The sequence below is a fragment of the Dama dama genome, chromosome 7 (assembly GCF_033118175.1).
Source record: "Dama dama isolate Ldn47 chromosome 7, ASM3311817v1, whole genome shotgun sequence".
Taxonomy (NCBI): Eukaryota; Metazoa; Chordata; class Mammalia; order Artiodactyla; family Cervidae; genus Dama; species Dama dama.
Window position 1 is genome coordinate 35,678,944 of NC_083687.1, and position 24,814 is coordinate 35,703,757.

Sequence of the window (24,814 nt, forward strand, 5' to 3'; positions counted from 1 at the left end):
AGGAAGACTTGGTTAGCAACTGGGAGCCTGCTCCCAGTTTGGTGGAGGATGCCATCTCTGGGGCCAAGATTGCCCCTTGCCTTCCAGCTCTGGCTGCCGCCCGCCTGCCTCTCTGCCTCCAGTGGGGGGATGGGCTGGTTTGCAGCTGGCTAATTCTCCTCTGGTATTCACCCAATCCTTTGTTCTGTGAGCAGGTCAGGCTGTGCCTTAGGTAAGAGCTTTTCACGGGGAAGTTCTCTCTCTCTCTTTTTTTCCTTTGGCTATACCACAGTTGGTGTTTCTATCTCATTAGTTCCCTCAGATTGCTCTTGGGGCATTCAGGCCTGGTCCTTACCCTAAGCATGCAACCCGTACCTCCCTGTTCAGCCCCCACTTGCTGGTGGCGAGCATCTGGGCTACTTCTCCATTGGGAGTTGTGGTTTAGGCACGTATTCTGTGTTTGTTTTTTTTTTTTTTCTCCCAGTTATGTTGCCCTCTGAGATTCCAAAACTCCCCACAGATTGGCCAGTGAGAGGGTTTCCTGGTGTTTGCAAACTTCTTCTTCTTCACGATTCCCTCCCTGGGATGGGTCTCCATCCCTAACTCTTTTGTCTCTCTTTTTGTCTTTTATGTTTTGTTCTGCCTCCTTTTGAAGAGAATGTGCTGCCTTTCTGGGTACCTGGTGATCTCTGCCAGCATTCAGAAGTTGTTTTCTGGAAGTTGTTCAGCATCCAAATGGTCTTTTGATGAATTTGTGGGGGAGAAAGTGGTCTCCCTGTCCTATTCCTCTGCCATCTTAGGACCACCCCTACTTTTATCTTCATTTCTCATCTTTTTGATTCTGAATATTTCTTCAGAATGTTTCTGTCATAGGCTCCCTCCATTTCCATTTTCATTTGATTTTTTTGTAGAATGAGATAAAGCATTGATTACTAGATTAATTTATTTTCATTTTCAAAGTTGTTAGAACTTTGTGTTAGTGAAAATTAGGTCCTATATATTTTCCCCAATTATGCTATCCGAAAAATTACAAAATTATATGAAAAGAATTCTTTTTTACATCTAAGTAAACAAAGGCAGTGACAAAAATATTTTTTGGTTTGTATAAAAGGCCAACATCATCATCCAAATTAACTAAGCAGTTTCTCGAGTCAATTGTTGTTGTTCAGTCACTAAGCTGTGTTTGACTCTTTGTGACTTCAGAAACTGCAGCATGCCAGGCTCCTCTGTCCTTCACTATCTCCCAGAGTTTGCTCAAACTCATGTCCATTGAGTCAGTGATCTCTTATCTAACCATCTCATCCTCTACTGCCCCCTTCTCTTGCCTTCAATCTTTCCCAGCATCAGGGTCTTTATGAGTCAGTTCTTCACATCAGGTGGCCAAAGTATTGGAGCTTCAGTTTCAGCATCAGTCTTTCCAATGAATATTCAGAGTTGATTTCCTTTAGGACTGACTGGTTTGATTTCCTTGCTGTCCAAGGGACTCTTGAGAGTCTTCTCCAGCACCACAGTTTGAAAACATCAGTTCTTCAGCACTCAGCCTTTTTTATGGTCCAACTCTCACATCTGTACATGACTACTGGAAAAATCATAGCTTTGAGTCAGTATTGGAGTCTTTTTACATTTATGCCTTAAATGAAAAACAGACTGAAAATTCAGATTGAGCTGTTTGGTGTTTCATGTTATCCTTAGAAAAGTCCTAAGTGATGGACTTGGGCTAATAGCCATTGTTTTCCTAGAGAGGTATCAAATGACTCTATAATCATTTTTTCTGACCCTGCTATTGTTTAGCTGATTTTGCTATTTGGTTTAAGCCTAGGTTTGAGTCAAATGTAAGCTTAGAATTGTTTCATTGCTAACCATGTTTATTTAGCCTCAAAGAGCTCAGAGAAGATAAACCTTAAAATATTCACTGCTGGGGCCATCTTTTGATACATTTTGCAAACTTTGGTTTTTATACAGATATTATGAGGAGCCAGTGGAAAGAGAAGGGAAGCAAAAACCACATAGCAAATTATCTTTAGGCTACTTCGTATAATTGTGTTATTTCAAAGTCTTCATGCTGCTGCTGCTGCTGCTAAGTTGCTTCAGTTGTGTCTGACTCTGTGCGACCCCATAGATGGCAGCCCACCAGGCTGTGCCGTCCCTGGGATTCTCCAGGCAAGAACACTGGAGTGGGTTGCCATTTCCTTCTCCAATGCATGAAAGTGGAAAGTGAAAGTGAAATCGCTCAGTCGTGTCAGACTCTTCCTGACCCCATGGACTGCAGTCTGCCAGGCTCCTCCATCCATGGGATTTTCCAGACAAGAGTACTGGAGTGGGTTGCCATTGCCTTCTCCGAAAGTCTTCATAAAAAGGTATTAATTTTAATGTTGCTTCTTTAATTCCTATATTTTAGACAGCAGCAGTTAATGGGTGATGCAGTAATCATTTCATGGTTAGTGAAATGACCTCACCCTTTTCTTACTTCATAAAGATGCACACTTATTTTTTATTGAAAAAAATTAAAAATAAAACAGTTGAGCAAGCCAATCATCCTAACTCAACAGATAATTGAAACTTGATTGACTATATCTAGTTCCTGAGGGTAAAGACCAATAACCCTGGCATTTCTTTTGAGAACTGATTTAAAAAGCAATGCCATGGTTAGTTTTGTTTGCTCACTTGTTCCTAGTCTCTACAGATAATTGAATTGCCATATATAAAATTCTGGTTCAGCAGCTAGTATAGTGTTTTGAGCACAAAAGGCCTTCAATGTAGCATACATGATCAGAGTAGACTGTAGTAAAGACTACCAGTGAATTCCCATTTCTGGCCCCTTTCTCCTTACTGGCACAATTAGTGACCCTGCTCTTTTTTTAAAATTAATTTTTATTGAGTATAGGTGCTTTACGGTGTTGTAATGGTTTCTGCGTGCTCTTGCTGCTGTGTGTGCTGCATGCTCAGTTGCTAAGTCATGTCTGACTCTTTGCAGCTCCGTGGACTGTAGCCTGCCAGGTTCCTCTGTCCATGGAATTTCCCAAGCAAGATTACTGGAGTGAGTTGCCATTTCCTTCTCCAGGGGATCTTCCCAGCCCAGGGATTGAACCTGCATCTCCTGCATTGTCAGGCAGTTTCTTTATCACTGAGCCATCTGGGAAGCCCTGCCTTACAGGAAAATGAATCAGCCAGACCTGTACATATGTCCCCTCCATTTTGGGCTTCCTTCCCATTCAAGGTCACCACTTTGCACCAAGGTGCATTAAGTATAGAGTTCCCTGTGCTACATAGAGGCCCCTCTCTTTGAACTGGATGAAGAGACTGGATGGTATTTGTGTTGGCTCCTTGGAGAGAGGTCAGGCTGCTATGTACACAGGACTATAATGTGTTTATGTGTGGTTTGACTTGAACGGATGAGTTCGTAGGGTAGGGTCTGGCTGCCCCATGGGACTGGTTTTAGCCAAATATGGAAAACCATTGCACTAAATAGAGCCACTCACAATGCTGTGTGCTAGAAATAGAGTTGAATAAGATAAGAGTTCAGTTCCTCAAAGAATTCATGGTTGCTATGGAAAACAGGTTAGAAAAAGAATACAATATGGACTGGAAATTACAATACAGACTAAGAAGGAATGCTATAAGTACATTCGACAAGCTAGGGACCGTGGAGTCAGAGCGGGTAGGTGATGTTAGCTAGGCAAAGTCTGTAAGAGATATAGAAAAAACTATGGTACATTAGAATTTCTTTCCTTTTGAAGTAATTAAAGTAACCAAAGTTAATAGTTTTACCTGAACTGAAGAATTACCTCAAATAAAGAAAAGGTTAAGAGAAAATGCCAAACTGATGTGCAATTTGGTAAAAATAATGGAGGAATACAGGAGGATTCTTATAAAATCATTCACTTGAAAACCTGTCAGGAAACATAAAATCATCTTTCACAGACAATACGTTAGAAAAAGATAAATGACATATAGAGGATCGCTATTGACACATGGTTATTTATCTATAAGCAAATATGAAAAATCGCTTTTTCTAAAAATTCACTCCCCAAAGCCCTAAAAGTCTGAATAACATTCAACACTTCTCCCTTTAAAGAAAAATGTAATTTTAACTGTGCAAAGTTAGACTGTGAATGGGATGTTTTTCACCTAAAACCTCTACTAAGGACTCCAGGCATGAGAAGAAAATGACAGGGAAGGGATTAAAACTCTATACCAGTAAGAGCTGAAAATATTAAGGGGAGGGAAGAGAGAAGAGGAATGGTAAAATTTCCCTGGATGTTTTAAAGACAGATGATGATGAAGCATTGGTCAAAATTAGGAGAGCTTTGACTTGAGCCTTAGAAGCGAACACATGTAAAAACAGGGACTTAGCTTGTGTTACAACTCTTAATTTTTGGAAATTTATTCTGTGGATAAGAAAACTACAGTAAAGCATATAATGCAGACTGCATATGACATTCCTTTGCATTCTCCTGAATTTTATAAATAACCTCGAGGATAGTTTCACTGTTATTAGTCAATGAAGGCAGAATGTCAGGAAAGAAAAAGGAGCAGCTTTATAATGAGGAATGAATATAATTATAGTTATTATCACAGAGACAATGAGGTAGAACAAGTCTGAAAGAATGAAAATATGATCAGGGATCAATTTAAAATATATTCTTATCTAGCTATAAATACCACACAATATAACTCTGAGAAATTTCAACAACACTTTTAGGTAGGCCTGTGTATTTTTTGAACAGCTCTAATCCATTGCTGACCTCAAAATGCTCAAAACAGAGACCCAAAGTTATCTCACTTAATCCTTGTACCCAGGTAGGTGTTAATATTTATGTCTCATTTTTCTTACTGATGGAAATAAAATGATAAGCCACTTGTCCATTTTGCACAGTTAATAGTTAATAAAATAGGGATTCCAGTTCTGATGTCCTTCTACGTTACTGGGCTACTTCTCAAACAGTTTCCTTTTATTGTAGAAGATTTAACACAATTCTTTCCCATTTTCCTAATATTCTTCCAACCTTTCGGAATGAAATAAATTTCAATTTGGGAAAAATGTTTTGTCAAAAACTGTATTTATAGGAAAAGGATACAAGGTTACAGAATCAAATATGATTATAGACTCCCACTTCCATCCTACTTCCTCAATAGAAATTGTCTTGATAGCTTCACTCAATAAATCTCCCTGGAAGATAAAGGTGCCTGAGTAAGTCACCCAAGAGTCACCTTGTAGACAGAAGACTTTAGAAAACATTCTAGTTGAGAGCCAGTAGTCTTCTCTACTAGGTAAATCCAAATTCACAAAACAGAATTTAGAAGAAATCAAGTGGACAGAGTACAGTGATATTAGGACCAAAGTCTATCAGTGTACTTACACTGGTCTGGGTTTGTTGTTTTTTTTTTTTACCTGACTCACCATGTTTCCTTGGTGTTGGTGCCATGCAACCCAACCCAATCAAGCAACATTTTTCCTGCCATAGAAAAAGCGATAAGGTGGATCCTGATATGTTGGAAGAGTCTTCCACCTGAGTCAACTACGTAATATATTTCTTGAAAACATGGTTACTCAGGGCTTAATGATATCAAGGACATTGCCAAAATCTACTAATTGTCTTGAAAGCATTTAAGCTCCTTAGACTGTATCATCATGTCATAGCATGTTTCATATAGAACTGTTTTGTATTTAGAGTGCTTTTGCTTGGATTTTTATTAGCCATTTGTCCCCAGAGTTCTGTAAGACACGTGAGCCATCATCTTTCTACTTTTACAAGGCAAAGAGGCAACAGAGACATGGATGCATTGAATCACTTTCCCCTGGACTCCAAGTCCTTGCTGGCCTGTTCAAGTACAAAGTCCCTGGAGCGGGAAGGGAGTGAGGGTAATGCTGAGCTCGGTGTGCTTGCAGCCATTCTTCTGTGTTACTTGTCTGTGTTCAGGGCACATGAACACACGTAGAAAGGTGTTAGGACAAGGCTTTGCTATTCGAACAAGGTTTTGCTGTTTGAACAAGGTTTTGTGAGGCCATTCTTCTGCTTCAAGTCACTTAGAAAATCAGATGACCAAAATCTCTCCATCGAAGAGATTCAGAACTGATCTCAGACTTCCCAGGACTGTTTTGAAGTTTCTTAAGGTTAGTGGAAAAAAACAAGTGGAGATTCCTGTGGGTCTGGAAAACATTAGTGGTAACTCCTGAGGATACAGCTCATCTACACCACTTTCCCTTAATGAACATCTAATCCAGAAATACCACACAGTCCCTCGTGTCAGGACTACACATCTGCTCTCCGCATCCCAGCAGGGGTTTTGGAGGAGGACTAAAAGTCTCTGCAATATCCATTATGCCCTTGAATTCATGCGTGGGCATTTGGAGTAAATACAGCCTGCTGACTTGGCTGAAATGAAAACCAACCTGGACTTTGAGCTCTCTCTAAAATACTTAAAATTAAACCTAAAAAACAAGTGTATCTCTCTCTCTCTCGAGATAGATAGATACAGATATATACACATGGCTTCCTGGTAGCTCAGCTGGTAAAGAATCTGCCTTCAGGAAAGGAGACCCCGGTTCAATTTCTGGGTTGAGAAGATCCCCTGGAAAAGGGATAGGCTACCCACTCCAGTACATATAGTTTTCTTATTATCACTAAGTCTTTACTGAGTTTAATTATAGTAAATGCACTAAGGTAAGTATTATGAAAGTGAAACAGTTTAAAAAGAAAGGCATCTTTATTAGGAGGGAAATCCCAGTAAGAAAAGTAGATAAATGAACACTGAGTCTAAAAATACTGAAACATAGGGATACTTCTCTATATATATATTCTCTCTTATATCAATGCTATAAAACTCTGAATTTTCCTGATGGTCAAGAGGACCTCCGACAATTTTCAGGTCCTGGTATTGATGCCTTTGTGTAACCCTTTTCCATATCAAGTGAGGCCAGTCTGGGTAACTAATAAGATACTGCAGAAGCAATGAGATGTGACCTCAGGCTAAACATAAAAAAATAAAATAAAAAAATAAACATTAAGGCTTCTGCCTTTCCCTCATGTACCACTCACCTTAGGAACACCAGCCATCTGATGGGGAGGTCCAGCCTGTGAGGAACTGAGACCTCTTACTACTGACAAGCACCAATTCATCAGTTCTGGGAGTGAGTGAGCCACTTGGAAGCACACCTTCAGTACCTGTTGACCCTTTAGGTGACCACAGCCCCAGTTGACAGCTGAACTAAAACTCATCTTAGCTAAAACCCTGAGCTGTTTCTGGATGTATTCCTCCTGGTACACAAAAACTGAGCAAGACAATTGAAAAAAAAATTGATTTAAATGTTTATGTCTTTGTGTAATTTATTACACAATAATAAATAACTAGTACAATGTCTGTAATGTAAATCAACATTATGCACACTGTACTTCAGTCAGAAACAAGGCATAAGCTTTGACTTACTTATGAGATTAGTGATGAATTAATTCAAAATTCTCTCATTGCTAGAAATTGAAATAGGCAAGAGAGTTGGGTAGGGTTTAGGGTATAGTCTACAGCCATGCCCAATAAAGTTGTCTACCCTTTAAAATACTTAAGTCTGCCTTAGTTGTGCTCCAATCTACTCATAGAGCCTGGGATGCTGGTATGAATTTTCAAAAGTATTTGTTACTAATGTGTTGAAGCTTATTATGAACTTACTTAATTAGAGATAATTTAGGGTTATCTCCCTAGCATAGTTCTTATTCACATCCATTATGAGTGGGAGAGAAAAGGAGAAGTTACAGCACATGTTCAAAAAAAGGATCAGTATTCCCAGGTGTGCCCTTGAAGAGTATGTCTGCTAATAAATGTCATAGTCCTGTGCGTCTCCATGGAAAAACAATTTGAAGTTAATCCACTCATAAAAACAGCAGATGAGTTATGCCATTGAGTGAGTGTTGTGTGAGGAGTCTTTGATAACTTCATAAAGGAGGGTGAGGCTTTCACATGTGTTTACAAGAGACAAGGAGCAGGTCTGATTGCAAAACAACGTGAAAGGTTGCCTAGAAATCTCAGATAATCCATTCAATGTTCAGAAGTGGGATAGGGAAGCCAGAAAACTCTGGGTGAGTTTGGCTTGCGGGAGCTGAGGATATTCACATGTAAGTAAAATAGAATGAGTGATACAAAACCTGCTGGGGCCAAGTGGAATTGAAGAAACTAAACTGGAGGAGAGGGAAAGTAGAAACAAACGTGTATCCACATCATATCTGATTTTATGAAAAGAAAGAACATCAAAGGCATGAGTTTAGGAGAAGAAGGAGAAATCAAGGCTCAAAAAGCAATTAACCCCTTATGATATGAAAGTCATGCAGTTGTATCTGACTCTTTGTGACCCCATGGACTATAGAGTCCATGGAATTGTCTAGGTCAGAATACTGGGTGGCCAGTATTCTGGCCAGATAGTGGGTAGCCGTTCCCTGCTCCAGGAGATTTTCCCAACCCAAGGATCGAATCCAGGTCTCTTGCATTGCAGGCAGATTCTTTACCAGTTGATCCACTAGGGAAGCCCAGGAATGCTGGAGTGGGTAGCCTAGCCCTTCTCCAGGGGATCTTCCCGACCCAGGAATCAACCTGGGGTCTCCTGCATTGCAGGTGGATTCTTTGCTAACTGAGTTACCAAGGAAGCCCTTAATATCCAGAAAAAAAGAACAAATGTATGCAGTGGTCCAATCATGATCATCTGGAAGAAGTAAGACAGAGAGACAGATGAGCCCCTACTTATTCAAAAGCTACTATTCTACTTCCTGATCCTGACCCTCATACATTCTCTTCTTTAATCATTATCTCATTCGGTAGTATATCCCACTTAATTAATAAAGATTAATAGAGTGTTCTCTATGTAGCCAGTGCTTGCAAAGAACTCAGGATACAGCCAGCAATGAGACAGACCTGTTCTTAAATCCCCTAAGGATCTTCTTCCTCTAGGGACCACTCCATCCTATCTTCAATCTCTTTTTCACTACTAAGCCCTTAGTGAAGTAGTGAAGTACCTCAGTCGTGTCTGACTCTTTGCGACCCTGTGGACTGTAGCCTACCAGGCTCCTCCCTCCATGGGATTATCCAGGCAAGAATACTGGAGTGGGTTGCCATTTCCTTCTCCAGGGGATCTTCCCAACCATAACCAAACAGCTCCCAATATAAATGTAAATAGGTAGACATGAAATTCTTCCTTGACCCAAGACATCTGACAGTCATTGCTCACCCCTACTCCATATCATGTGCCTGAAAATAGTAATGATACTCTCACTTCATTTAATTCCTCAATCTTTGGCACTCTGACTCTATCTATGCACGAGCGCCACACTGGGCCTCTTTAGAAAGTCATTAATAAATTCCTTCTTGATGCTGCATGACATTTAAAATAGTTTTCCACAATCTCTTTCATTGGTCTTTATAACATCATCTCCTAACTCTTGGTGCTCACCCAGTGTTTGATTTAGAGTTCCATTCTGTGACCTCATTTATTTCCACTCCACATAAGATATGACCTTAGCCAGATCCATCTCCTTCAACTACAATTCAGAATCATTCCCTGAGTACCCACCATGATTCAGGCATGGTTCTAGATGCTGAGAATCCAGAAATAAATAAGCAAACTCCTTGTCCTCATGGATTTCACTTCTAGTAGGAGAAGACTGGAAATAAGACCGTACATGCTGTGATGAAGTGCTTCATGACCTCAACTCTTTCTCACATTTTAATCTCTCTTTTATGCTCAAACTCTATCTTTCCAACTCTACTAAACAGTCCTCGGAGTACTTAAACTCAACATAAACCCAAACTGAATTTGGCATCAGTTTGCCTCCACTTCCTCATCCCCTGGGAAGTAGTCTCTTTTTAGTTTTCTTTCTCAGTGAATTAAACCATCATCTAGCCAGTTTGAATTTTTGGAATCATCAGTGGTATTGTTTTCTGAAACAGTAATAGTTGCATCCATCCCTTGTGTAAATTCTCTGAGTAGTTCTCCATAAGGTTCCAAACTTTTTAGGACAGCAGAGAAAATCTTGCACCATCTTCTGCCTGTCTCTGGTCCCGTCTGTGTACCTTCTAGCCTACTCTTTCTGCCTTCATCCCTTTGCTCTAGCTCCTTTTGCTAATAATATTCACTCCCATTGAATCCCTTCTCCATCTACGTAACTCCAGCTAAGGTATTTCTCAAGATTTTGCTGACCTGTAACAACCTCTTGGAAATATTTGGAAATAACAACCTCTTGCTTGCCTTCCTGCTTCAGATTGGCGTCCCCAGTGTCTCTTTAGTTCCTCTGAACATTCAGAGACTTACCTTGTCATTGACAATAACCACACTACAGCTGTCCTAGAACATCTGCAGGGGGTGGGGAGAGAGAAAGGGTTGAGGCACCTACACTCCACACAGTTGAAAATTAGAGTATAGCTTAAAGTTGGCCTTCATATTCATGGTTCCTCTGGATGTAGGGTTCAGCATCGAGGGATTAAACCAACCACAAATTGTGTAGTACTGTAGTATTTGTTATTTAAAAAAAAATCGGCATAAAAGTGGATATGCACGTTCACGCTCATGTTGCTCAAAGACCAACTGGATTTGGTAAATCATCACAATCTTTGTCTTTCTCCCACATTCAACTGTGACTTCCTTAATGGCAAAGACTGTTTTCTTATTTCCCCCCAAGTTTAACCCAGTGTCACCCATAGAGGAAACTTTTGATAAAAGTTTTCAATAATGATTGTGTTGTGTTCAGTATGTTAGTTCCAAATTTGACATGTCTGTCACTGAACTGTACCTATATTAGACTTATTGTCTCACCTACTTATGAGAATTATCCTATTGGACTAATTTCATATATTGTTATTCATACACACACAGTAGTATTCTCTTCTGTGATTTTAAACATGGTAAAGTGGTAACTTAGGCAGGTATGCTCTCCAAGCCAGTTGCTGGGGAAGGTGCTTTTGCTCATTCTTCAGTATTACTTAAGAGCAGAGATATGGTGATTCCATGCACAGCCATCTATTTTTAATCCCAAAGAAGCTTATTAGAATACTGTAAATCATTCTTCAGCAACCGTACCTGCCTTTCTCACGCTGTGGTGTGAGTGTCTCTCATCTTGTTTGCCCAAACAAAAACAAAGCAACCGTTGTTCACATTTTCTCTCTGAGACCATCTGTCATCTCCCTCAACCTAATTTATACTCTTTGTATTTATAGGATAGAGAAAGAGAAGGAGAGAGAGGGAAATTATAGAATTTTATTTCAGAGAAAGTATTTTTAAAGTCTCCAGTATTTACCCCATGTTTCAACATGTTTTGCATGTCCAGATACGTTTGGGATACTTTCTTTCTTTCTTTTTTTTGCAAGTATGATGTGATTGTTCTTGTTAGCAGTTAAGCTGAGCTTAGTCCATCAGAAGCTCTGCTCAACAGGCAAAGATCACAGTCTCTGGAGGAGACACAGGGACCTAGGCACTGTCAGCTATGGCTGAAGTGTATCTTGATCTGACTTTACATTGCAGGGCATGCAAAGGGGGGGAAAGACCGAGTTTTGATGAGATTTTTTTTTTTTTTTCCCTGTAGTGAGACAAAGAAAGGAGTGTTCTTTGGAAGCCTCATGAATGCTCACTCAAAGGCACACTGCTGCGCAGCTATTTTGTAAATGCAGATAAATGGGGACTGATTATGTTCCAGGGTAGCTGGAGGCTGCCTGGACTCCTGACCAGCCTACTCCAACCTGGGGAGAGTGATTAACCTGCCATATGCCACAGCCTGGAAAAAAATGGCAGAGGATTTGGCAATGGACCAAGTCATAAGAAGGTAAAAAAAGCCAAATAATAATAATACAAAAATTCACTACCACTTATTCATTATTCATTCATTAATTTTTTTGGAGTACTTACTTTATGCTGACCATTGTTCTAGCATTGTGAGAGATGAATTAGTAAACAAAGTTAACCAAAAAAATCTACTTTCATGATGTAACATTCAAGTGGGGGAAAATACAACAGATTAGCAGATTCTTTACCAACTGAGCCATCAGGGAAGATCAGATTATAAGCACAGTGCTTCAATAATATATATAGTATATTAGAGAGTATCAGGTATTACAGAAGCAAATAGAACAGGATGAAGGAACTCAAGAGGGGTATAGATGAGTTTGTCCTTTTAAATGGAGCTGCATCAAGAAGGTAACCACTGAGCCAAATGTTGAAGGAGGAGAAGTGAACCACATGGCTGTTAGGAGGAAGATGATCCCTTGGAAGGGGAGAGTGGATGCAAGGGTCCTGAGGCAGAAACATGGCTGTCATGTTTGTGAAAATTCAAGGAGAAGAGAGAGTGTCTGGAGTAGTTTGAGCCAGAAGAGGGTTGTAGGAAATTAAGATAAAGAAATGGCAGACCGAACGAGGACAGATAGTATAGGATCTTATGGGCTCTTTTAAGGACTTCAGCTTTCATTCTAAAAGTAATGTGGAGTAAGCTGTAATGTTCTTTATCTTTCTGGCTTACTTCACTCTGTATAAGGGGCTCCAGCTTCATCCATCTCATTAGGACTGGTTCAAATGAATTCTTTTTAATGGCTGAGTAATATTCCATGGTGTATATGTACCACAGCTTCCTTATCCATTCATCTGCTGATGGGCATCTAGGTTGCTTCCATGTCCTGGCTATTATAAACAGTGCTGCGATGAACATTGGGGTGCACGTGTCTCTTTCAGATCTGGTTTCCTCAGTGTGTATGCCCAGAAGCAGGATTGCTGGGTCATATGGCAGTTCTATTTCCAGTTTTTTAAGAAATCTCCACACTGTTTTCCATAGCGGCTGAACATTACAGCATACTAACACATATATATGGAATTTAGAAAGGTGATAACGATAACCCTATATGCAAAACAGAAAAAGAGACACAGAAATACAGAACAGACTTTTGAACTCTGTGGGAGAATGTGAGGGTGGGATATTTCAAAAGAACAGCATGTATACTATCTATGGTGAAACAGATCACCAGCCCAGGTGGGATGCATGAGACAAGTGCTCCGGCCTGGTGCACTGGGAAGACCCAGAGGAATCGGGTGGAGAGGGAGGTGGGAGGGGGGATCGGGATTGGGAATACATGTAAATCCATGGCTGATTCATATCAATGTATGACAAAACCCACTGGAAATAATAATAATAATAAAGAAAATAAATAAAAAAAATAAAATAAAAGTAATGTGGAAACATGGAGGAATCTTGAGTGGTGTGAGATGAAATGACTTAGGTTTTTACAGTAACTGTGTGCTTGTCATGTTAAGAAGAATCTGTGGGAAGATTGTATTAGATCATAGTCACTAAAGCACTGAAAAACACATTATTTCATTGAATCCTTTTAGCAAATTGAGTGTTCTTACCCATTTTATAGATGAGGAAAGTGAAGTACAGAGAAGTGTAGTAGTTGAATAAGGCCACATGGGAGTCAATGATGGATCTAAGATTTCAGCCATGAAGCAAGCAATCATGTGTATTACCCAAGCCTTACACCAATATTGATTTTGGTTTATTTGTATAATACTTGGGGTTATTAATGTGTGTCAGGAAGCAATTCATGGACTTTTGCTCGTTACTGCGTGAACTGATTTTCAGAGCATGTCCGATTGATGTGATTGAAAGCTTTAACCAAAATTGCTAGCCTTTTAATAACTTCTCAACGTGTTTCCTATTTAAAGAAGAAAGTGTTCCCTGTTTGTTTTCACAGATGCACCTGCAGATTGCTTTGCACCTTTCCTGAGGATTCCTGTATCACTGAAGAAGTACATCCCTTGTTGGGTTCCTGATACTTGCTGAGTATGTGTCTTCCCAGTTTCTTGATAATAGCTCCACCCTTCTAAAACACCCAGTATTTTTCCAAAGCAAAATTTAGGGGAAAAATGATCAAACTAAATAATAGCAAATACCATCATTGGATGGTCAATGATTTTCAGTGATGATTTCCCACTGAAGTAAATCTTCTTAGTTCTCTCCTGCATTGATTTTAATATATAATATCTAAGCTTTTAGTAAAGAAACATACAGAAAGGCTTGAGGCAATAAAATCAATAAAGTTTAAAAATATACAGTAATAAATGGAATGTTAAACATTTGGTACTTATACTCAAGCCAAACAGTTGAGAAGAACTAAGAAATTATGAGAAATTTCACTTAATAATGAAAATGACCTGGGATTTTGGAATAAACATCAAAGAGCATATCTAGGAACATCTCTTCTGCAAATTTAATTGATAATAAATATTATAATTGCTTTAGGAGGTAATTTAGAGGATATTGTTAATTTGCTAAATTACCTGATTGTTTGTTTGTGGATATTAGTTTTCAAACTGGTTAAATACCAGACTTCCTGAATATAATCATAGGTGGTTGAATATGACTTTCTTGTGTTAGATTTGCCAAGGATATTGTCTTGTCATTTACTCAGAAGTAAATGACTCAAAATAGAGGCTCACATGATTCTCTTTAGATACAAGTCAAGTTTCAAAGGTTGTTACAACATTCAAATTAACTGAATTTCAGAAATGTTAAAGCTTTGCCTAAGGAAAGAAAATTCAAAGGTTTTTTAAAACCATACAAGGCTCAGAATGTCTGGGTATAAAGAATAGTTCCTGCTCTTTAGTTAGAAAGTAGCCTTGATATCTTGAGGGAGAAGTTCTTCTTGAGAAGAAATCTCATTAAACTTTCAGTGTGACCTATTTTAAACTTGACTGGAAAATACATAATTGTTCCATTTGAAACCAGGAAGTAGAGCAAGTCAACATCTTTTGTAGCCAAGTCAATATAAAAAGTGCCTGTTTATAGGTAGATGCCATAATGGTCCATAGGAAAATTTACAGTTTGCAATTTATGGCATCTGAAAGGAAAAGCATTTGTATGTGAGATTGATTAAATAAGTCTCATTACTTTATAGTCACACTCTTCCTGTGTTTGTGTGTCTACACATTCCACTGAATTATTTTTTACCAAATCATCTTACAAATTTCAAAAATCTGTGTTTTGTCCTTATTCTGTCAATTTTCAGGGAAATTTTCAGTTGTTTTATTTATATTGCCCTCTGGAGATGGCTCTCAGCAGTTTATCCTCCCCACATTTATTGTTTATATTTCGCCCTTGTTTCTTATTGATTTAAACTCTGTGCAATTGTTTTCATGTATGCTTCTATATTAAGACATGTGATCCATCTTTCAAAACCATTTTACAAACACCAGTGTGTTGCATTCCTGAGTTCTGATGGTATTTCCTCAACACAGAGACACTAACCAGCTGTTTAAATGAACTGAAATTATGGCAAACATTTCTTGTTTGATGAAAATTTGATGAAATCATTTTATATTCGTTTTACTGTGTGTACTTAGAAGCTCTAGTAAAGAGTATAGTAGAAAATGCAACATAGGTTCTCTATTAATTTTAATTGCAATTGGTTGAGTTTTTACAAATAGTTTTCAAACTTTTGCTCCTTTCAATGCACCGCATGTCTCAATAAGCTTACAAAACAAGGATCATTGGCAACTCATTAGCTTTTAAACATGTAGCCTTTAATTTTCTATAGTGTAAAACTATAGGAATTCAACTTACACTGTGTCCTCACAATGTCCTTTCAACACTGTGATTATTAAAGTATCTGGTTTTCCTTAACAATTCAAATCTGAAAACAATTGCATTTATTAAGTGTATTTGTTTCTAAATATGCATACATGTGTTTGGGGATATGGGACGGGTGTGTGCTCAGTTGCTCAGTCATGTCCGACTCTTTGTGACCCCATGGAATGTAGCCCACCAGGCTCCTCTGTCCATGGGATTTTCCAGGCAAGGATACTGGAGTGGGTTGTCATTCCCTTCTCTGGGGATCTTCCTGACCCAGGGATCAGACTCATGTCTCTTGAGTCTCCCGCATTAGCAAGCATATTCTTTACCACTAGTACCACCTAGGAATATGCGTACATGTTAGGGGATACAGGATGGGTAAGGGGAATCAAAAGTATAGGCACTAAATAGCCCAATATGTATTAAAACAGTAATAACAGAAAGCATACTATTCCATAATCAAATTAAATTTTGATGGGTGTAAACATAGAGCTGATGACCTTTTCATAGAACTGCAGAAAATCGATTGTCCTGTTGGACAGAAGGCCATGTGGAGAATCTCCAGAGTTGATCAGGAGGCAGAAGCAGGTCAAGGAGAAAGTATAGCAAGCACAAAGGCTACTGTGTTACCTGTGGGAAAGGCAGGGGGTACAGTTCAGAATTGACTAGGAGAATACAGTCAGTGAGCTCTGGGCTGCAGAGGTAGTCTCTAGATGTATGGGACCTAACCCTGGCTTGATTTGGGGCAGACAAATGTTGGTTTGGGGTTTGAGAGTTATGTTAAGAAGATGGTTAACAGAGAGGTAGTTAGAGGTGTGGACACAGGGTTGCTTGGTTTGCATATGAAATGTGTTTGTATTTTGCAGGCATGTTGTTTAAGATCTCTAGGAATTAGTCTCTCTGCAGCCAACTAAGGTCCTCAGGATGCCTAAACATCATAAAATAGGAAAAGCATGATTAATATAGCAGCTTAGTTTAAGTTGCTTCTTAAGCAGCTTAGCTTAAGTTCTTGGTTCTAGCCTAAGATCTCTCATGAGGTTCAGCCAGGGTTGCAATCTTGACTGAGCTTACAGGGTGTATTTCCAGAATGGCACATTCATATGGTACAGTTCTGGGCAGGAGACCTATTTCCCTTCTGCATTAGTTTTCCATTGCTGTGTAACAAATTACTACAAACTTAATGGCTTGGATCAACATAAATTTACTATCTCATAGCTTCCATGGGTCAGAATTCAGGATACAGGTTAGATCAGGTCCTCTGCTCAAGGTCTCTTCTGAGGTTGAAAATTAAGATGTTGGCTGGGCTGTGTTCTAATCTAGAGCTCTAGGTTCATCTCCAAGCTTGTCCGGGTTTTTTTTTGCTAAATCCAGCTCCTATGGCTATAGGAATGAGGTTCTTCTTCTTGCTGAATGTTGGTCAGAAACCTCTCTGAGCTCCTAAAATCTGTACTCAGGTGCTAGCCACACGGTCTTCTCATAACACAGCAACTTATTTCTTCAAAGGCAGCAGAAGAATATCAGAAAAATATCTCTGCTGTCTACTATGACAGGCTTAAATAGCATAATGTAATCATGAGACTATCTTTTCACCTTTTCCATGTTATGTTTAGTCATGAGAGTAATATCCAAAGGTATTTCTTTGTCCTGCCCATACTCAGTGGAGGGGGCCACCCTGTGGATGTGGATGTGATCACTTGGAGGTGGGGAGCTCGGGGACCATCTCAGAATCCTGCTCATCACATTCCATTGACTTTTCACTGACACAGACTCAGTGGCTGACTTCTCCCAGAGCAAGTGGTTCAGGACAGCAAGAACCAAGGAAGTTTCACTGCCATTTACGACCTGCTCTCAAATTTCCTGTATTGTTACTTCAGGAACATTCTATTCTTTTAGAAATAAGACACTAAGTTTTCTTACTCTCAGTAACAGAACAATTAGGCTCCATCTCTTGAGGGGAGCTAACAAAAAATAAATTATGGATGTATTTTAAAACCACCACAGATGGCACTTAACACTTTTAGCTCTTTGTCTCATCATTTACAAAATGAAGGGTTTAAACCAGTTGGTTACTAAGATTCTTGAAGTATATGTGTACATATGTTTATAGATTTGAGAGTAAAGTAGCTTCATTCTTGTGCCTCCAGAAATAATATACATTGGTAAGGGACTGACTCTTTCTAAGGAAAAATATATGTATTTTTAAATCAATTGTCTTGAGTTTATAATAATGCTTTTTCCTTCAAAGCAAAGAATTTTTTTCTCATTTCTGTAATTGTATTGACAGACAAGAACTCATATTAATGGTTTAATGTGTGCATGGAGGGTCGGGGGGATTGTCAAAACATATTTTGTGCCACATTTCAAACTGTCAAATTGTTGTTTCTCCTTTCTTTGCAGGAAGAGTTTCATAAGTGTCTTTTTCTTCTGAAATAATTGGCAGTGTAAATTTTGTCTATCTTTGTGAAACAAAATGGAGAAAGAGGGAAAAACAGTCACTTTTGGTCATCCTGACTACCCTAATATGCAGAGAAATATAATAATCCATGCCCAGTTTTCCCATCAAGAAGTTTCTGTGGTTTATGGCATGTATTTCAGACCCATTAGCTCATGGATTTAGTGGATCATGGATTACCCAGCACATATTTTGGGAACATTACCTCATGAAGAAAACAGCTTTATTATAAGACACCCATGTTTCTGAAACACAATCTGACTTCGTAGTGGCTACATAAGGCTGCCTAGGAATATACATTCATAAAAAGCTTTAATCATTAAGACACCTGATCTTAGACAAAATAGTTTCTTGTGGAGGGCCAAATGAGCTAACACTACTTCTCTCTGACATTTTGTGAAATTAAATGGTGCTATGCAATCCCAGAGTATATTTGCCAGAGGAAAATGTTCCATTAGAGAAAGCAATAGCCACTTTTTTTTCTCCTTTGCAGAGTTTCTAAAGCAGCAGCAGTCCAAAATGAACCTCAAAAACTATAGTCTTCTCAAGAGTCCATCTAACTATTATTTGATTTTAGCATTGTTTATTGAATAAGTTTAAATTGACAAGGATTTCCAGGCTCTTACAGGCTAGCCAAAATTAAAAGGTGGAGATCCAGGCACTTCCTCAGCATGCCCCCATCCCAAGAGTACTGGAAGTTATAGTGGCACAAAAATATCCCAAGAAATTATATTTCATGACTTGAGAAGAAATGTAGATGAAATATACTGAAAATTTCCCTTGAAGTAGAGGTAGAAGAATTATTATAATCAAGTACTGATTATCTAATTTGTAAATAGTATACAATTTCCCAGGAACTGCACTAAACACTTTATTTACATTATCAGAATCTGCAGCATCCTATGAAGAAAATACTATAGTTATGTGAAAATGAGGGAAAAAAAGATAAGTCTGCAGAAGTCAAGTAATTCATCCATTACTTGGTGATGAATGAATGGTGAATGAATCCCACCATTCAGTGACTGTTTGTCTGGGCAGAGTGCACAGTCTGCTTTTAATGTTAAGACTTTTCATTTTACTATTCAGAAGTTCAGAAGGTAAGGACATCTGTTTCCCTTAAGTAGAGTACTCTGATGCCGTCTTCTCTAAGAAATCTTCCTGCTCCTCCCAGGTTCTAATAACTTGCCCCTTGGCCCTTCAGCAAACTTTCCTTTAGCCCTCATCATACTGTGCTGCATCAGCTAATTTTCTCTTCTGTATCCCCACCAAATTTTAAGTTCCCAGAGGCCAAGGACTTACTACATGTAGAGTGTCTAGATTACTGTCTAGCACTCTTAAATAAATGTTAATTCTTATTCTTTTTATGGTTATATCCCTAGCACCTTGCACATTTTCTAGCACAAAGTGTGTCCTCAATATTTGCTTGTTGAACTGCTTCCTTTTTGTGCCTTGAGACCAAGTGTGACTAATTTCTTTTTTTAATGTGAAATCAGTGTTTTTATTTTTTTCCCCCAAGCATATTGAGATCTGACTGACATATAGCATCATGTATGTTTAAGGTATACATGTAATGATTTGATGAACATATATATTGTGAAGTGATCGGCACAATAAGGTTAGTTAACACATCCATCAACTCACATAATTATAATTTCCAATCAGGGTATAAGAACTAACAGTTACTGATGGTCCACAGTGGATCAGGAAATCACATATTATTTCACATATAACCATAAAAATCCTGCTGAAAAGTTTTATACATCATGAATCAGATAATAATAACTTCCTTGGGATTTGACAACATCAGATTCAAACCAAGGTGTACCCCCTAAATCTGAGCTTCCACCAAAGAGTATATCTGATGGTTGTGAGAGTCAAGGTGGTTATAATAGTAAAAATGGTGTGCATCACTCAAGTTGAGAATGTGAAACAAATCTTTGCTCCTGGCTCATGATATGTAGCATGCAAGACTTTTATTTTCCCTCCTTTATAATACTGGCATACTCCTGATTTTAAAGTAAATAATCCCAGTTGTATACTCCAAAGTTATTTCCAACCCTACCATTGGGTAATCCCCAAACACTATTTACCAGCCAGGAGCTTTGCCAATTTGATTTTCTAGTAAAGACAGAAAATTCTATTGCAAATTCATCCTGTGGTTTATAACCAATAACTATTGGCAAGATTTAGGGAGAAAAAACATAAAATACATCCTCTGTAGGGAAGAACCCTCTTGAATTGCCTCCATATTTCCTAGCAAACATACAGAAGACTTTTATACCCACAGTATAAAAAACTGTGAGTCTAACTCAGATGTTTCAGCACAGCAGAGCAACATGTGTTAAAGATGTATTGCCTTTACCTTGTGTCATATTTGCAATTTTTCATTGGATTAGCTTTTATTTTCAATAATTCAGAGATAAAATCTCTAATGCTTACAAAGTGAGTTTTTAGTGTGCTGATGAAATAAAAGTTAAATGTCCAATATTTTTAGAAATATCACTGAAAAATAATCATAAGCGCTTTGTGAGGATTGTAGTTTCAAAACTTGCATTGTGTTCTTTTCTAGGAGAGGGAAAAGAAAGAGTGAGAAGGGGGAGAGGAGCAGAGAGACAGGGAAATAAGGAAAAAGAAAGAAAACATAAGCTTGGAGATATGAGTTTTAAACTTGGTCTGTAGTCATACAATCTCCTGTAATATATTTCCTTTGTAGAACCTTGATTATGTTCAAATGGATATTTAATAGTTTATTCTTATGTTACATAGGATCCTTTACTTATGCTTTAGCTTATCTTCTTTTACCCCAAACTCAAAATTGCTTTTTCTGCTAAAAAACCATGAATAATTTTAATAAAATGCTTCCTGCTGCAAAGATTTGAAGGTCTGATGCTGAAGAAGCAGGTTTCCCCTCTCCCATTTCACATCCTGGGCTCTTGAAAGGTTGTGGGGAGCATGGCGATAAATTCAGTCTCGCTACAGAGAGTCTACACATATATGAAAACTTCCTCACCTTTCCTTCCAGATGCCCCTGGAGCTGATGTTTGCTGATTGATGTATGCTCCATTATATTTAGCTGTCACTTCACCCAGAAATCTCTGGAGAAAAAGTGCCAGTGTTTAATGAAAACATGAATACTGCAATGATGGGCAGGAAGTGAAAGCCTGTTTAAATCTCAACCTGTCATCATAGAAATGTAAGAGGGTTTTGTTGTTGTTGTTGTTAGGTATTAGGTGAACAAATTTGGAAAGTGAGACGAGCATTCAGAAGGGATTGTCTACCTGGATCCCTTCTGCCCTCCCAACTCCCAACCCGCAGCCTTTCAGGGACACCTCGGAGGCCACAGACACCCACTGTACACCTCGGAGGCCACAGATACCCACCATGTTCCCCTTCTTCTGGTAACCTCTTCACAGTGATGGTTTCCAAGTTAATCTGGAGTCTTGCTGCTTAAAAATGGTAGAAGTAAGTTCTGTTGAGCATACAGTGGCTTCCTTTCCATCCTTGACCCTTACCCTCCTTTCAAGAAAGCTGGTCCCTTTTAGCAACCTCCCTTACAAGAAGGCATAGGGCTGGAGAAGAAGCCAGTTACCAGTGGTCCATGGCGGAAGTGTTCTGTCCCAACCTGTCCTTTGTCAGAACTACTGGGTTTGGGGACATTTTATGAATTATCATTTCATTTCATTTTCCATTCCAGTGGTTCTTCTTATAGTGCAGATTCTCCCTGGGGTTAATTTTAATCTAATTGAGCTTATGGAATAGGTTTACTTCTGATTGGAGAGACCAGGGCAGAAGACAAATGCAGGTATTAGTTGTCTAGGAATTCTAGGTGAAAAAGACAAAAAATAAAAGAGATGATAAAGGGAGTAAAAATGGGAGGCTGGGAGCACCAAGGACACATTGGAAATGACTCTTAGGACAAGCCCTTTTCTGTGATTTTGTGCATCCACTCACTTGCTCTAAACTCTTAATTCTAAATACTCTTGAACATCTCCATCTATGTGGACCTCTTCTCTTCACACATAATAGCATCCAAGAAAAACTCAACCTTTCTCTTTAATCTTTATCTCAGTGAACAAATAAAACTTTATTATTCTGTTTCACCATAAACTTTCTTTGTATTGTACAGCATTACATTAAACATGTTTTGACATATATATTCAATTTTAGTATAGTGGGTTGCCATGTCCTGCTCCAGGGAATCTTTCTGACCCAGGGGTCAAATGTGCACTCTTGTGTCTCCTGCATTGGTAGGCAGATTTTTTACCTCTAGAGCAACCTAGGAAGACTTATATTCCTTGTTCATAACAAGCATTCAGTCATTGTTAGTAACACTGAATTGCATTTGGTTAAGCTTTGAAGCAGTAATTCTTTTTTCTATGCAAAGTCATCTCTTGGTTATTGAAATAAAAAATTTCACAAGTCTGGGAAGGCACCTTAGGCTCTGAGTGGCCCAGTACTATGCTGAGAACTCAAGGTCAGATCTGGAAAAGACTCTTCTTACCTTGAGATAAAGTAGACACTCAGTAAACACTGTATCAAGACTTCAACACACTGTCTGGTGCAGGCTGGTCACCCTCTTCAGTGATTACCCGTCACTTTTGTCTCAAAGTTTTGTCCAGAAAAAAAGCATGCTTCCCAATATTCAGGTTGAATTCATTCAGTTTTGATTCAACAGTCATTTATTAAAAGCTTACTGTACCCCAAGCTCTTGCCAAGCACTTCACTGGGCTAAAGCAATTTAATGAGATTAGCAGATGCAAGCTATTATATATAGAATGGGTAAGCAATGAGGTCCTCCTGTATAGAACAGGGAACTATATTCAGTGTCCCATGATAAACCATAATGGAAAAGAATATGAAATATATACATATATATATATATATATTATATATGTAACTGAATCACTTTGCTGTGCAGTAGAAATTAACACACTGTAAATCAGCTCTACTTCAACAAAATAAATTTAAAAATAAAATCAAATAAAGCAGTTTAATCTTCACAAAACCACTCTGAGATAGGTATTATTATACCATTTTATATCAATGAATACTGGAGTTCAGAGAGGTCCTATGAGTTGCTCAAAATTAAGCATCTAATAAGGGACCCAACTTTAAACTCACATCTAAATCTGCTGATACCATGTCCAACATTTTTTTCACTTTAAATCATGAGTGCACATCAAAACAGATCAAGTTGTGTCCAGTCTGATTTGATCAGTCCCATCTGTTTATCATTTTCCAAAAGTTTGGCATTAAAGATTTGGACTAAATCTATCAGCTCAGATTTGAAGTGCTGCTTACTACTCTCTGGACAGATCATGCTAACAAATGTGATCCAGTTCAATGAATGGACTCCAACACACTACATTTCAGTTCTGACTAGGTTAACATGTACACCTGTTGAAAATAAATCACAATACACCCAAGACATCAGAATATTACTACAGTAAAATGTTTCAGGATAGTTCTCCACAAGAGAGAGATACTGTGAGCCTGACTGAGGTAAGAGAAGCATTTTATTTTATTTGAATCTTTTTTTTTTAAAGCTCATGTGTATGTCCTTGGAGTCGTGCCCATGTAGTACTGTCTTTACCTGCTTAATAAATACTGATACCAGCCAGGCGTATCTTTGTTTGTTTCTTTGAGGGAAAAAAAAGGAAAAAGCAACACTTTTCCTACAATAAATTTACTTGAGACTGGGCAGAAACCAAAGCCGACTCTTAGACTTTTGACCCCACATGAGAGAATAAAACAGCATATTTAGTGATGGAATTGGGTGGGGGAGCAGCGATGGTAAAATACAGTGCTGACAGCTTGTCTTGATCAAGAATATTCTCCATGTGTGCCTTGCTGAAACGTTTCAAAGCAATTTTTTCCTCTATTCTGAAAGGTGTTAAGTATCTCAGAGTGCCAGAAACACATCATTCCCAGCCAATTCTAGTGAATTTTTTTTTTTGCCAATATTGCATTTCTTCCTTCCTGCCTGAAGGTATGAGGCTAACTGAAAGTTAAGGAAGTTATACATCTCAAGATGGAAAGCTTGTATTTTATTTTTTTAATGTAACTTGTATTCCTTTAGAAATTGCAGGAGTTCCCTCATATACCTCTGTTTCCCATTGTTTGCTTGTGAAGGCATGCCACTATAACCTTTGGGAAATTGTTTGATCACAGACATCCCCTACACTCATGTGATGGACAAGAAAGAGTCTTGGTGTCCGTGATCTATAGCCAATAAAGTTCCCATGGGTGGTTGTTTATAGGAGTATTTGGAAGTACAGTGGAAGAATTTCAGCTGTTATGTGAACAAATTAGAAATGTGAAATTAGCATTCAGAGGGGAAAAAGAAACACAAAAGAGATGTTGAGTCCTCTCTCACCCCCACACCTCTTTCCAAAGCCCCAGAGAGTTCTGGATTTTGAAAGAAGAATAGGAGTTAATTAAGCAGAGACAATGGAGTGGGGAAAAATTTAGAGAGGAAGCTAAAGAAGTCAGAATGAGACACAGAGAGGCTCTGGCGCTCCCAGAACAAGGTCAACATTTGTCCTCTGTGCAGTGACTTTGCCTAAGGGGAAGGAAAACTATACTGTCCCTGTTTTTCTCTGTTACAACCAGTCACTTTTCTTGCCCTGCCTCTTTCTTCCACTGTGTTTCTTCAACAGTTTTTTGTTTTTATGTGTTAGTTTGTTTTAGGAAAAGCTTCATGCTGTGGCAAATAACACCCATCACTGCCTGCCCAGAGACAACCCCTTGGCCTCATCTGCTAGCATCCCCTGTGTACTCCTCGCTCTTGAAATGC

The 24,814-nt window shown here is 38.6% G+C and overlaps 1 long non-coding RNA gene across 1 annotated transcript; it reads left to right on the top strand.

Annotated features, from left to right (window-relative positions):
* The first annotated feature begins 2,265 nt into the window (after positions 1–2,265).
* Positions 2,266–15,578, top strand: LOC133059156 (uncharacterized). Its single transcript, XR_009693488.1, has 3 exons — positions 2,266–2,336; positions 11,538–11,774; positions 13,690–15,578. It is a non-coding gene; the product is annotated as an uncharacterized LOC133059156 (long non-coding RNA).
* Positions 15,579–24,814: the final 9,236 nt, after the last annotated feature.